The sequence below is a fragment of the Sinohyriopsis cumingii genome, chromosome 10 (genome assembly GCF_028554795.1).
Source record: "Sinohyriopsis cumingii isolate HCF-2022 chromosome 10, ASM2855479v2, whole genome shotgun sequence".
NCBI lineage: Eukaryota > Metazoa > Mollusca > Bivalvia > Unionida > Unionidae > Sinohyriopsis > Sinohyriopsis cumingii.
Genome location: NC_142970.1, coordinates 95,259,050 through 95,274,177, shown reverse-complemented (window position 1 = coordinate 95,274,177; position 15,128 = coordinate 95,259,050). Strand labels below are relative to the sequence as shown.

Genomic DNA, 15,128 nt, shown 5'->3' with positions numbered 1-15,128 from the left:
ATTGTATATCATATGTTCCATGGTTTTGCAAGTTAATGCGATTGGACGATAGTTGGAAGGGTCAATTTTGTCCTTTCCGTGTTTGGGTATTGATATCGCCGTTTCTTCTAGCCAAGACTGAGGAAAGTCGCGGGTTTCCCAAAATTTTATTAAAAATGCCTAGCACTTGTGTTTAGGGGGGGGGGGGCTCAATGTCTCATACTATATAACAGGTGTTGGCAACCTTTCAGAATAAGCTTTGCCTGTTCTGTTCAATTACAGAGTGATACGTACCAAATTATGTTCGTTCGTTTAAGTTAAACTAATACACTCTATGTTATAAAGTTGTAGAGTGAATAGGAAATTTCAAAGCTGTATTTATATTTTAATACATAATTATTGTTCTAGTATATACAATGCAAATGTACAATCCGTACCGCGTGCTTGTTCAAAGAGTTTGTCCTGCCGCGCTGGCACACGTGCCATAAGTTGCCTCCACCCACCATACAACTACTCTAATGTTCACTACCAATCCCAAATAGTATGACCCTAATCCCTACGGTTCCATATTGTGCAAGAATACTTTAAAACAAGACTAATTAAACCTTTGAATGCTAATTATTTCATATTTTGTGGGCAAGATAAGCTGTGTCTTAATAGGTCTAAGGTTCCATTTGCCTTGTAAAAACATTCTTGAATGAGTAGGTTCCATTCAAATATCTAATACTTTTGATGTACAAATATTGTATTTGGCTGAGATTTTTTGAAGGCTTTCATGCCACGACATATGACATTAATATTATGTGATCTTTAGCCTTCTCATTTGCACTGTATTGTATTATTAGGGGTTGGAATTACAGACCTTATTGTTGTGATTGTTTAAAATGAGACTTCATTTACAAAAACAAAATAACAATTCAGCCATGCACTTGTATTTAGCTTTTAATCAAAATGAAAATAAATATTTCAACTAAAAGTGATAAAAAATATTGTAACGTTTTCTTGCTCCCAATTACCAGCTTACATTGTAGATTGGTAAACAATGAAACTGTTTCTCCACATGTCACGGTCGCGTTGTTAAAGCCCCACTATGCTCGTCCCGCGGGTTTAAGAATCGCTGAAGTGTTTCGTATTGTATCCCCAGCAGCATCCTGGACCACGTTCGTTAACAGCACCACGACTCGGCAGGCAAGTCTTGTGCTTCTCCAAAGCAAAGCGGACTGGTCTACAATACTGATCAACATCTGAACAGCCAATGCGTGAAGACCACCCGAAAGCTGATAATGGATATCATCTCGTCCTGCTGAAGTGTCATAGTCTAGATCAAGGCAGTTTTATAACTCTCTGAGAGTGAACAGTTTATTATAATATTTAGCATTGGCAGATTTCATATTTAGAGTAACCTTTTATTTTAAGTTTTGGATATAGCGGGAGTTTTCAGAATAATTCTCTTGTGAGGAGTATATCGAGAATATTTCGGCCAAGATATTTGAGATTTCTGGAAAAGCAGTTCAAGCTAGAGACATAATCTCCATATTTTCCTCTTGCTTTCTCTAATGGCACGACAACTTTTAGTTCGGTACAAACGGTAGATATTCAGATTTTCGGACGTTGGGTTGCATTTAAAGGCTTATGGACTTTTCTTCCTTCCATGATAACGTTTTTATTTGCATCACCAAACCATGGATGCTGACACGTTTAAGAATCGCTGAAGTGTTTCCTATTGTATTCCCAGCAGCATCCTGGACCACGTTCGTTAACAGGAGCGTTGAATCCACTATAAGAAAAGTAATGAAAGGACAGTGGACTCTGTGTCTTCCTCCTCCACATATGGGCATACACACCATTTTAGAGGAACAAGTAACAATAATATACCAGCACATAACGCACTACTCGTGCCAGAAAAATGAGACAATATTTTTGCTTTGACCGTTCTGCTACCTTAACTTTGTATTATTCGCTATACCGTCATATTTTACTTCAACACTTACAACACTGCAATAACGTTGAAACAACTGGCTACGTGAAATGAACAGCACAAAGGAATGTTTTTCTCCAGATCTTATTCTCTCGCTTAACTTTAGTTTACGGTCATTATCTACCAGCATTAGTTATAATAAATACCAATGCTTTCTGAATTACATTACTTTCCAAACTAAAATATCATTATCTAAATGAAAAACTGTGTTTTTCTTTAAATTTATCATCTTTTGTCAACCTCAGAATAAATAAAATCTTCATTCACGTCGGGGTGTCTTTAACCTCGGAAGTACGTTATTCTAACGGGCATCAACACTTTATATTATTCATTTTGCTTGTTCTGGTTCGGTTTAAACTAATCGTGACGTGTTTCTACCTGTGGTTGTTAGGTGCTAAGGAAATGCTTGCTTTCATATTCACAATAATTTGTCAAACGATAGGATGGACTTGTAAACTGTTCTTTGTGAAATCCAACACTTAAACCAAGCCAAATGTAATGATTTGTTTTCTCTGCCTTCCTTCTCATCTGTCCGAATTTGATCTGTTAGGAATAGTTTCATCCTCTCCGTTGGTTTGTTCATCGGAATCTACCTGGATAGAAGAGTATCAGATATCAATGTTTGCACGTGAACAGTACCTTTTGTCTTTTGTTGAACTTCCCAGGCATATCGATTTTTTTTTTCAGAGACTGCTCTAGAAACGTATGTTGCTTGTGCTCTAATACGCAAACAGCGGAACATTGAGAAATAGTTTGTGAAAGTAAGGCAGGATTGTCAATAGACAAGTACTCTACTGGAACTTAAATTTAACCCATTTCTGATGCGTGGAAATTCAAACCAGTGTCTTGGCATGACGCATGTTGATTTGGTCCCGAGCATCAGTCTAAATTACCCTTGATTTGACTCTGACATAATTTTATACTCAGCACGCGATGTTCATCACATTTGCTTTATGTGCCAGTGTTCGGCTTTTGCAAAACTAATGTTGACACCGCAAGACTGAATACCAAGATCGAATAATTTTGTTATATTAGATCTATTTGTGAACTGTTAAATCACAGTGGGTCAAAGAAATATATTTTCAGTATCAGAACAATCCTGCTTGTGGTGATCATCTCAAACCACACAGTCCAAACAAAAACAAAGTAACAATTCTGCGAAGAAAAATACATCTCTCAAAGTTGTAAAAGAATTTATGTAGGAATGGAAATGTGAATTTTTGTGTGTTACGAAGTTATGAAAGATGAAAATACAGTGTTGATAAATATATGTGACAGGTGTAAGGGTGCTGGATAATCACACCCATTTTGCCAATATCATCAGGTCTAATCTGTAATCTTACAGTATAAACTAATCATTTTTCTGCTTAATATACCGAAAAAACACACATTTGTAATAATAAGAATGAGATGTACTTGTACAAAAATCAGTAATGGAAATATGTCTAACTTTCTGCTTGACGGTTTTTAGAAATTGATATACCATTGTTTCTTTTTATTCAATATGAGACAAGAAATTTGGAACATCTATTTGTTCCGAGAATAATAATAAAAAACCAGGTATAAGCCTGATATAAACTAATGACTATTGAGATTTCAGCTCTGATTCTTTTATATTATGATGTGGAAGATCAAATGACTCTTCGGTTTTCAGATCAATTGAGAACCTGAAGCAAGGTATTAGCTGGCATTTGAATTCAACAGAAAAAAATTATACTAAACACAGTTGTTGTTAATACATCGCTCTCTTGATTGTTTCACTTGGTTAACAAGATCTCTATTTTTTCGTTCTGTTAGCGACCATTCTTGATATGCTGTTTTCAACGTATCTTTCATTTAACTGTGCATATTTTGTATACATTTTTTTAGCATGCGGCTTGAAACATCTGTATTTAATGGTTGTACTTCATACACTAATCCAGCTGCATTCTAAATGAACAGTCTAGGCAACATTTATATCACACAATTCTACTTGATGATTTTCAGAACCACAATTATGGCATTTTATCAACTTCACTTAAGGTAGTAGTGGTATTACAATATTAGGATAGCATGGATTGTTTCAGTAATAAAGTAATAGATAGTCCTGGATTACCTCTCCGAAAACCCAGGAGTAAGGAAACGCATTTGTCCAGCAATGAGTATATGTCTGAGAGAGCTGAGATTTAAATCAGTCAATCATTTATATTTAATTTATTTTGTACGGTCGAGCTGTTTTGACTGTCCCGAGTCTTAGGTAGCAACAGCTAATTAAATTAATTAGATCATGCATATCAGTAAATAAATTTACATTAAATATATATTTATGATATACAAGTAAAGAATATGAAGAAACAGATCCCCATCGAAACGATGTATAAAAATCAGTAACTATTCTCTAGCAATGAACTCAATAAACGTACAATATTCATTAGCATCATTATTGATTTGTTCTAATTGAACTAGATTTTAATACATAGTCTAAAGGTATCGTCTAGTCCTACTCAGAAGGACTAATACAATTTATTATAAATTTTTCAATTTATTACAACAGTGTTAAAAAAAATAAGTATTGAAGACACGTATTATACTGTACAATTCGAACTTATTTGAAGACAATGATATGTATTAAATATCTTTTTCACGAAAGAAAACAAAACAAGAACGTTAATCAACGGGTTTGTACATATTTTTTTTTACCCTAAGGAGCCTCACCTGGGCACATGTAATCTATTTATAGTATATTGTAAACTGGGTAGATATGAAGTAATATTGGTGTAAAGGTAAAGCCATTGAGTATTTCGTCACAACTTAAAATAAGAGCAGCAGTTTGAGTCCTTCCATAATCCTATTTGTTTGTATAGTAAACTGTCAACCAGACTGATATGCAGTCTCAACGGTGTAAAGGTAAACTGATTCAGTATTTAGTTACCTTAAAAAAGAGCAACTGTTCGAACCCCTCTACAACTTAATTCTTTTGTGTTTGTTCAGTAAACTGAATTGAAAAAGACTGAATTTTATTTTGCATTTTTCATAATGCTGTTCAATTACAAAATCATTAATGGGCATAGACATGTGTCACATGATTCTTGAGCTCAAGACTTTCAGGTCATGACGCCTTATCTGCTCTTGCTGTTACGAGTGTATCTTCTTGTCCTTTGCTTCTCTTTACTTCCTCAAAGAGGTAATGCACAAATTTGGGGTATCCAGCACAAATATAATTCCATCGAGTTTTGACTAAAAGCATGTATAACAAATAAGACATACCAGATGGTTATTCAATTATATTTTGTAATTTGTCTTCTAAATGTAACTGCATAACACAGTAGTCGGTCTATAATTACAATTTAGCAGCGTCTGTGGGAGAAAACATTTGTCTAAAAGTCACTGTTTTGTGATAGCCATTTCATTAATCAAACCACTGATCAAGAAATATGGAATTACATATTTCCTTAGTCATGTCCATCATGTGTGTGTGTCTGTGTGTGTGTGTGTGCGAGAGAGAGAGAGAGAGAGAGAGAGAGAGAGAGAGAGAGAGAGAGAGAGAGAGAGAGAAGTAATGCGAATAACCTAGCTAGAAAACATTGATATTTATTTTTGGTGCATATCTTCAGCACTTTGACAGTGATCATTTACTTCATTTTGAATGTCCTGCATATATCTTTTGTTTTTTTCTTCACCTCATTGTGTTCATATCTGTTGCATATGTCCATATGCGAATGTGTGCATGCACAAACTGAAAGCTGTCAATGCAGGGTAACAATGTCAAGTATAGTAGCTACAGTATTTTCAAATTAAACTATACATTGAGACATTGTCAGCCTCAAAACTGGTATCAATTATCTTCATCTCTAAGTGATCTGCTCCTTTAAAAAATAATTATCATATTCAGCAGCTCAGTGCTTGTCTATGGATACGTGCCCATGTATGCATGAGTGCGTGTATATAAACTCGTCTTAATAATGGATTCTCTATTACAAGTAAAGCATTAAAAATTGTTATCAGTTCTGAATGTTCGTAGATTTCCTTATTTAATAATTTAATCAAACAAGATAAAGTTGGGGCACTTGTACTCAGACGATTAAGGGACCAACCAATTTATTTGGTTGAAGGAGAACGGTTGCTGAAATTTTCTTTCAAGCTTAAGTATTTTTAAAACAAAAATACTTTACATTAATAAAATTGGTTTCTTTATAATAATAATAATAATAATAATAATAATAAGAAGAAGAAGAAGAGGAAGAAGAAGAAGAAATCTTTCAACAGCAAAACCAAATAATTTGTTTACAATGATCAACATCGAGTCACACATGCAGAAAATTTTGTTCAAAATCTTTTCATTATCAGTTGTAAAATGAAACAGATCTGAAATTATCAATAATAATAAAAACTATATTTACCTAATTCTCTTGAATTTGAGTTCCATCACCAAGACCTCAAACAAATCTCTACTATTCTGACGGGCTAAATCAACTTCCTGTCAAAAGATGCTACTCAATTTGTGTTAGCCACGCCATTCACAGCTAATAACTGCATCGGTAACAGTTTGGAATGAATACTGTGTTATAAAGTTTCATGTTGATCTATCGCTACTGATGTTCAGAGGTGGTATTTCTTTTCTTCTTCTTATAATTAGGAGATAGTTGCATAAAATGCATACTTTTATGATATATTTTATAACTAAATCAAGACCCTCAATATTTTATGCTATTTAAATAATAATATTAGGATTTTGTGCCTGACAAAATAAACAAATGAAGTTTAGCAGTAAATTTTGAATCATCGTTGAAAAGAATCTTGATATTTAATTTATTTGGATAAACTTAATATTTTCAAATCTTTTTTGATAGTGGTAAGAATTATAGTATATGACAATACAATATTTTCCTACATTAGTGTGTCTTCTGACACTTCTAGAGAAACATGTTATTGACATTCAAAACAGTTTTGAAATTTAGAAAAAGAAAAAATCAAAAACATTTAAGTTTCGGGATTATGAATATTCGCAATGCCAATCAAGTATTATAGTAACATCATCTGTAAACAATTTTATGAAAATAGTATTGTCCCATCATGATTTTCTCAGCTTATGCGACCAAATATCTGCTCTTGGACCAAAATTATGATACAGATACAAAACAGCTTAAGGAATACTGAGTTAAATTTATTTATGTAGTTTTCCCTATAAACTTGACTTATCTCTTTGCTATTCATGTTGAAGTGCAATATATTTTTCCGCAGCATGCTTACAAATACACCTCTGTGAAGTGTGTCAAAATTGGTGACATACTATACGAACGTTACAACAAGGGGTCCTCTGTTTACAAGCTATCCCAGAAGAATTTGGGGTAATACATGTTATCCATACTTTGCTAAAATTTCTAATGTTGCTAAAGTAATGAGAGGTATCTCTGTGAAAGGAGGATATTTCTGATAATGTGACAGTACATAACTGCGTCGACATAGAGTCCAGGATAACGTCAATCGGGGTGTTATCGGACATCGTGTATTTTCTGACAAACCAGTACAAATATCATTAACTATTTACCGCAAAATAATAAGCTATAAATAAATTATCACATGTAACATTCAATTTCTTCCAGCCCATCATACTGAAATACGACGATCATCCCATCAAAGGAAAGGTGAACATTTTATTTTGTACCAAAACAGATGACTTTGACAGCACGTCCTGTATTCAAATACAGGATAACTGGCTTCTTTGCCTCTGGGCCATCTATAAAGCCAGCTCACAGAACAACGTGACCTCTAGGAGAAGAAAAGAAGATAATATACTTTTTCAGAAGATAATATACTTTTTCAGGGTTACATCGCAAATAAGGTCTGGCAGAAACAAACAACAGATCTTGAGTTTAGTCAGAGATATAGTTAACAAAGGAAATAATCCAAATAAGTTTACAAATGGTAGACCTGGTGATGACTGGTGGTTGGGGTTTGCTACCATATGACCACAAGTGCGGTTGTGCAGCCCCGCGTCATTACCCAGGGATAGGGCAATATCTTTGAATCCAACAGTGATTAAGAAGTGTTTCGATCTTCTAGCATATATACTCACTAGATATGAGCTAACACAAGCCCTAAAGCACATTTTAATGCCGATGCATTAGATCGTAATCCATTTAAAGTTAAAACTATTTATGAACAAGATGCTTATATACAGACCAGAGGCAATAAAACTAACATAACTGTTGTAGCTTGTGCATTTGTCTCTCGCCTCCTCTTCCCACAACAAGTGTTATTCGCTGGTAAACAGGGTACGGATCATAATATACTTCAAGGTATGCCTCCTTGTACTAGAGTATGCATCAGTCCAAATGGCTGGATAGACTCAGAGCTCTTTGAAACATGCGTAACTGAGCACCTTGTCCGGCGCACTCCACCAGAAAGACCAGTATTATTTATAACTGATCCTCACAGTAATCGTGTCTAGTAGAATGTTGTGAGAAAATGTAAGCAGTTAGGCATACTTCTATTAGCTCTTCCTCCATACACAGCTAAACAAACTATAGCCACTGGATAGTGCATGTTTTAAGCATTAGAAGAAGAAAAAGTACATTTTAGAAGATAATGCAAATTATTTATGGAGGAAATTCCAAGCAGAGTAGTAAGTTTGTATTGGGCAAGATGTTGGGCAAAGTTTAGGCCAAAGGCCTTTGTCCAGCAACAATTCTCTAAATGTGGTATCCACCCACTCCATGCTGACATCCTAAATTCAAATGATTCATCTCTTGCTGGAAATACGGATGTGAATATCTCTTGTATCTTTGAAGTATCAAAGTCTTTAGAAATAATTTCATATACACAAGTCATTCCCTTCCTGTTGGACATGTGTTGGATGAGAGTCCACAGCTGGAAGACACACTTCTTGTATTTAATGTGGCGATTAAGCATAATCAACATGAACTACCTGAAACAGTACCAGCCGTTGAGACCACACAAACTGCCCCTTCACCAGCAGCAGAAATTGTAGGATCAATCCCAACTGCAGCATCTGAGGTCCCAACAAATAAACCCACCACCAGCACTTATGGCCTTAAGTGCATATAAAATGTATTAGGAACAGTTTCTCCACCACCGGCTGGGCCCCAAAGAACATTCCCTACACCAGTCGATATGTACCCAACAGTATCGTTAACAATATCTGCTGCTGATGACAGTTTGAACAAGTCTATTTCTGACATGTTTGATAGCTCAAAGGAGTTTGCAGCATCCAACGCAAAGAAAATATAAATAATAACTTTACAAAGTTCATACCAGTCCACTCTTTGGTCTTACCTTCCAACCTCTTCTTCTGTCTGCTTCGTTTTCTCTTTCCTCTCACCGTGTCCTGTAGGCATGTCTTTGACAGGCCAGATCAGCCTGCGACGTGACGTTACCATCTTAGTTTGCGTTTCTTTATGGTAATGATCAGGTCTTCAAATGATCCAATTGCAACTTGGATTCTAATGCTCACCTCCTCATTAGAAACTTGGTCCAAGTATGAGATGTTTAGGATCCTTTGATAACATCTCATCTTGAAGGCATGGATTCTACTCTCTAGTTCTACTGTCAGCTTCCATGTCTCACAGGCATACAGGAATATGGACCTGACGCGGAAGCGCATATATTTTGATCTTGAACCCAAACACGATGCTGCTGTCCTTTCAAGTGCTTCAGCCTAGCAAATATGGCTGTTGTCTGCGCAATCCTGGAAAGAACTACAGGATTTGAACCTTCATCAGGACGATTGCATCTAAGTACTTGAAACTTGAAACTGCCCAGCTTCTGTCCGTTCGCTCTTATTTCCTTTATGGATAATACTCTGGTATTTTTGTCATTAACTTGGTCTTTTCAGCGCTGATCTCCATCCCATACCTTACTGATAACTGGTTGAGATGGTTCTATAAGTTTCTAGTTCTTGATCATCTCTGCTAAGTCAACGATATCATCAGATTGTTGTTTGTTTTGCCACCAACACTGAAACTGCCTTCATGGTTTTCCAAGGTATTGGACATTATCCTTTCCAAGTAGATGCTGAAGAGATCTTGTGAGAGAAGGTACCTCTATATGACTCCGACTATGGTAATGAACCAATCTCCTACGTTGCCATTGACGAGAACTGCTTTAGTCGCCTTGTCATACAGGTTTTCATTGGTACCTTATAGGTTTGCGTATATGTTGTATATCCGCATGGTGTCCCATACGGCTGCATCCCATACCTTGTCTAAATTTATCTTGCACTTAATGAAGACATAATAGAGGTCCTGTTGATGCTGAGGATGCTTTTCACAGAGGATTCTAAAACTGAAGATCTGTTCTATAGTGTTAGGTACTATTCTGAAACCTGTCTGTTCTTCAGCAACGATGTTCTCTGCTTGTGGTTTCAAACTGTTGGGGATGATCTTAAGCATAACCTTGCCTTGGTGGCTAATAAGGTTGGTTGTTCGGTAGTTGTTTGGATATCTTTGCATAAATGTATAGATTTGAATTTCAAATAAGGTGTAACAAATTATGGCTATCTCCTAGAGTGGTGATGAAACTTGAAAGTTGTTGGCACGCATTACTATTTTGCTAAACAACTGGCTGTAGTGCTGAATATAGACTGGAGCTGGAGCCTTTTAATTCTTATTATCACGATTATGTAGCTGTTCTCGCAAACAGTTGTTGTCATTGTTGTTTATGGGCTTAACGCATTTACTCAACGCAGGATAGGCTATCTTTAGCGGCCTGTATAACTGGTGGAGGAAGAACCCGGGGAAACCCTGGTAAGAGACATCGAGACAAGAGAACCTACTCGCAGCTTTCTCACATATCCACAATGGCCTAGTCGGAGACTCGAACCCGCACAACAAAGGCAAGTAGACAGTGATCGGTAAAGGCGAGCGCTTTTGACCACTCGGCAACTCGGGGCCCTCCCGAAAATGGTTTGGACGTTAAAGCGTAATTCCGTTAATTTATTTCCAAGATACTGCGGGAAAACTGCAAAACTACAAACATTATGATGAAGGCCAAATATGATGCAGAGGCTGAAAGCAGAAAATCTGATCCGCAGCAAATGCATGTTGGTGCATTTAGATTCAAACCTGGTTATCTAGATAAAATGAAGGACTTCTTTAAAAGCGTTTCCAAACACTTATACTTTATTTTTGTAGTTGATCTTTTTTAATTGTTGCATATATATTTTCTAATGTAAACGTTTTTCCACTTTGCAATGAATCTTGCAACTTCTGAGAGAGATATATTACTTAAAGGTATGTTATTTAAAAATATCCCTTCACATTTTTATTTCGTCATATTTGTGGGTGGATATTAAATTCGTAATTTTTAAAAGATGTAATGCCTTTTTACAAGGATAAGAAAAAGGTTACTGTAATAAAATAAAAGAAAGCAGCGAATGTTATACTTGTATTTTTTTTGTGGTAAATTATATTAAATAAATTGGAACACCCGAATAATAAATCTTGTCTAACTGTATTCTGAAAATCTAGAAAATAAGTCGTTCACATTTAGTGCAATGTATATAATTTCAATATCTGATATAACAATCACATTAAATATTTTTAAAAATATTTTTACATTTACATTATTGTTTTAGTTTATTTCTTGTGTTGAATTAAAAGGCATATGGTACAGTCTAAAGATTAACATTTTAGAACACGAATAATTGTCCGATAATATCCGGTGGTGTCCGATTTCACACCGCATTGAGCCTCTACTTTGCATGACCCATGCATGATCACGTGAAACATATATGGTCACATTGGTTGTTTTTGTTGTAAGGTTTAACGCCATTTTTCAGCACAAGATAGGCTATACATGGCGGCCAATATAAATGGAGGAGGAAGAACCCGGGAAAAGACCCGAAAAGAACCAACTACTGGCAGGCTTTCTCACATATCCACTTTGGGTCAAAATGGAAACTGCAAAGTAACAATCAAGCTTATTTGCTAACGCTACTTCCAAGGTGCGGGAATAACTTGTACATACATTACTTACTATTGTATTATATTTATTTTGTCCTATGTCATCCCTATTGACGTTGTATGACAATAGCTAGAAATTCTTCACCATCATAGATAATTCTTAACAAATCAGATAAAAATATATTTTCTGTAATTCTATTTTGCCATACAAACGGTGATATGCACATAATAAGTTCTTGCCAAAAAGCTATTCGTGAGGAAAAGACGGACTGACTAAGAGAAGGAAGGAAGGATTTATGGACGTACTAACGGTTGGACCAACTTCGACATGACCAAATCATAAAAGAACCCAGATAAAACAACAGCTAAAGGCAGAAATAATCTGAACATAACGTACCTGTCTGTTATCATGAAAATGTTGACTAAGCACCCATGTTTTGAAATTGAAACTTCTAATGCTGGCCTAAAATGCATTTCCGATTCTGAACCTCAAGCTGAAGCTCAGGCAATAGTACTGTTCGTTTCGCCTCAAACTACAACCTTTTGTAGGCATATATGATGTCCTTTAGTTTTGAAGAATGTCTTTAGCCTGTAATTGATGTTCTTTGCCAGTATTAAGTTCGTTCTTAATTCACCAGCGAGTTCGAGAGTCCGATTATCCAATCTCACCACAACTGTCAATACGTAAAAATGGCGGTACAGAAAAACTGGGATAAAATAATTATGCGCAGTTGTATTGCTCAAACTTGGAATAACGCAACAATTGGTAATACCTATTGCTGCGCTCTTTCTCGAGAAATTCCGTGATGTGAGAAGCGATATAAAAAGTCCGATATTGCATTAGTTCCATAAGTGAGTTTTACAATGGATGATATTAATATAGACACTTTTGTTTACACATTTTGCAGAGAAATGCATGGTTAATAAGACGACTAAAAATACTTCAGTAATACGTATAACTTTTCAGTGTAGAGGATCCATGATGATAATGTTTATGATAATGATCAATTACCATAGGACTGTATCGCAATTACTATAGGACTGCATATCAAGTACTCTAGGACTGTATATCAGTTACTATCGGACTATTTAAACGCCACATTTATTTTGTTAACTTCGAGGTTTCAGGTGTACAATAATACATCATAGATCGATTTTTTTTTCTTCTTAAGAGAACTGAAGGTACTTAAAAATTATGTCAACTGTAGATCATATTTGGTCTTGCTTCAAGTAAAAAGGATAATACGGAATAGTGATAATAAAACTTTGTTCTTCCACATAAGCCACTGTGCATCCATTCAACATAATATTATACCATAGACGTATCTTAAATTATAATTTATAGGACACAGTTCATTTGAGTCATACACGTGGCCTGTTATAAGTAATTCTGCTAGAGAATCCTTCCTACCTTTAAAAATAGTCTTTAAATGATAAACCTTTCATGCAGGTATCATGCAACAACTTGGAATAATCTTCTTGACTGTGAAATACAACTCTGAGGGGATAGTGACAATACTTTTAGACCATGAACACTTTCCAAAAATACTTTTCACGAAACAATTCTCTTTAAGACATCATGCAACACTATTTTATAGGCTTCATATCCGTGAAACATTAGTAGGCCCTACATGGGGCTATAATAATGGTCCCTTTAGATCGTTTCTACCTTCTAACTACTCATTTAGGAATAAAGTCTGCTAATTATCTTCAGACATTCTCGAATAGCTAGTTGTAGTCTCAGTGCCGGATTATCCATTAAGCACGCTAAGCACGTTCTTAGGCCACCAGTCAAACAGGGGCACCAGAAAAAAAATCAAATTAACTGTTGATGATAAAATTGAATGAATTATGTATGACCATTTCCATCTGCGTGTGCCAGTATTTTGATTATTTTTTTTAATAGCTTTTAATAGTGATCTTTTTAGTTTCAAATTTTGTGGGAAGCGGGGGTGGGCACCATATAATTTTCAGGTCTTAGGGCCCTGGAAGGCCTTTTATATATATATATATATATATATATATATATATATATATATATATATATATATATATATATATATATATATATATATATATATATAGATAGATAGATAGATAGATAGATAGATAGATAGATGGATAGATAGATAGATGAAAATCTCTAGGAAGCTTTCTGATAATGTCCTACTTTTCCGATCGATAATTTCACTAAAAGGAGTGCAGCAATATGGAATTCTAAGTTGTCGCGCGCACGTTCTCGAGAAATAGCCTATTCCAATTTGGAGCTCAGTATTCTGTCAAATCATGTTGCAATATTAAATCGATTAAGACTGAGATATAAATAGCATATACGCATTCTCTTTTGTTACTTCCCATCGTCTTGTTAGTACCTCAGAACTCTGAAGAAATAAATACAAATTAGTTTTCTCATCCTTTAAAAGACAAAGAAAGGCATTATTTACGACAAAAAATTGAATGTTGCGTATAAAGAGGACCTATTAGAGATGTTATCTTGCCGAAATATTACAAGTATCACTATAAAGCCTCTTCCGGCTCGTTTTATGTTACATAGTATGCTTTGTAAGGTGAGTATGTTTACAACAAAAGGCAGATAGGCTCTGAAGTGAAATAATGACACAAGTCACATTGCCGGTGTGAAAATTTTAGTCGTATGGCTTTTGAAGTGTATCATTTTTCCTTTGAATTTGAGAATTTTGTTATATATAATTGTTCCCATTCACTCAACGTTTTGAAATGGTCCTATGGAAATGCTCCTGGAAACGGCATCCACCGATATCAGGTGTTCCCCAGGAGGCCACTGACAGTACAGAAGTAAAACATTCTGAATTTGACATAAAGTAGCCTGCTCTCTTTAGAACGTTACAAATGGAAAGATAGTCAATAACTGTTAGATCATTTGTTACACAAATATCCCCGCGATACCCCGTTTTGTCCCACACAAAAGTGCTCGAATCGATGCATTGGCACTTCTCCTCTAGTGTCCGGACGAAACAACACCTTGCTCATCCTACTTTTGCATAATTCGAGAGAATTGTAACATTTGTAGATTTCGAGCCTTTGTGTCTGGTAAGATATCATTTTATGTTATTGAGCTGATGTATTGTACATGTCTCATTTGTAGTATTGTATATTATGTATTCGTTCTGTTTTGTTTTAGGTTTATCTCGTTTATTTCCTGTTTGTTAATAAACCCAACGACCAGCGAGTGTTGCAGTTATTTATATTTATACAAGGCCCGGCTCAAATATATATATATATATATATAT

General features: G+C 35.3%; 1 protein-coding gene across 3 annotated transcripts in view; it reads right to left on the bottom strand.

Annotated features, from left to right (window-relative positions):
* The window catches only part of LOC149790604 (uncharacterized), a 37,187-nt gene extending 24,639 nt beyond the window's left edge, over positions 1-12,548 (bottom strand). For 2 of the 3 annotated variants that reach the window (XM_089972707.1, XM_089972709.1), the window contains exon 1: positions 12,257-12,548. The gene's annotated coding sequence lies outside the window, so the exon portion shown is untranslated. Of the gene's footprint in view, positions 1-2,335; positions 2,551-12,256 lie in introns of all 3 variants that reach the window. The other variant, XM_089972708.1, reaches the window with a different exon arrangement.
* Positions 12,549-15,128: the final 2,580 nt, after the last annotated feature.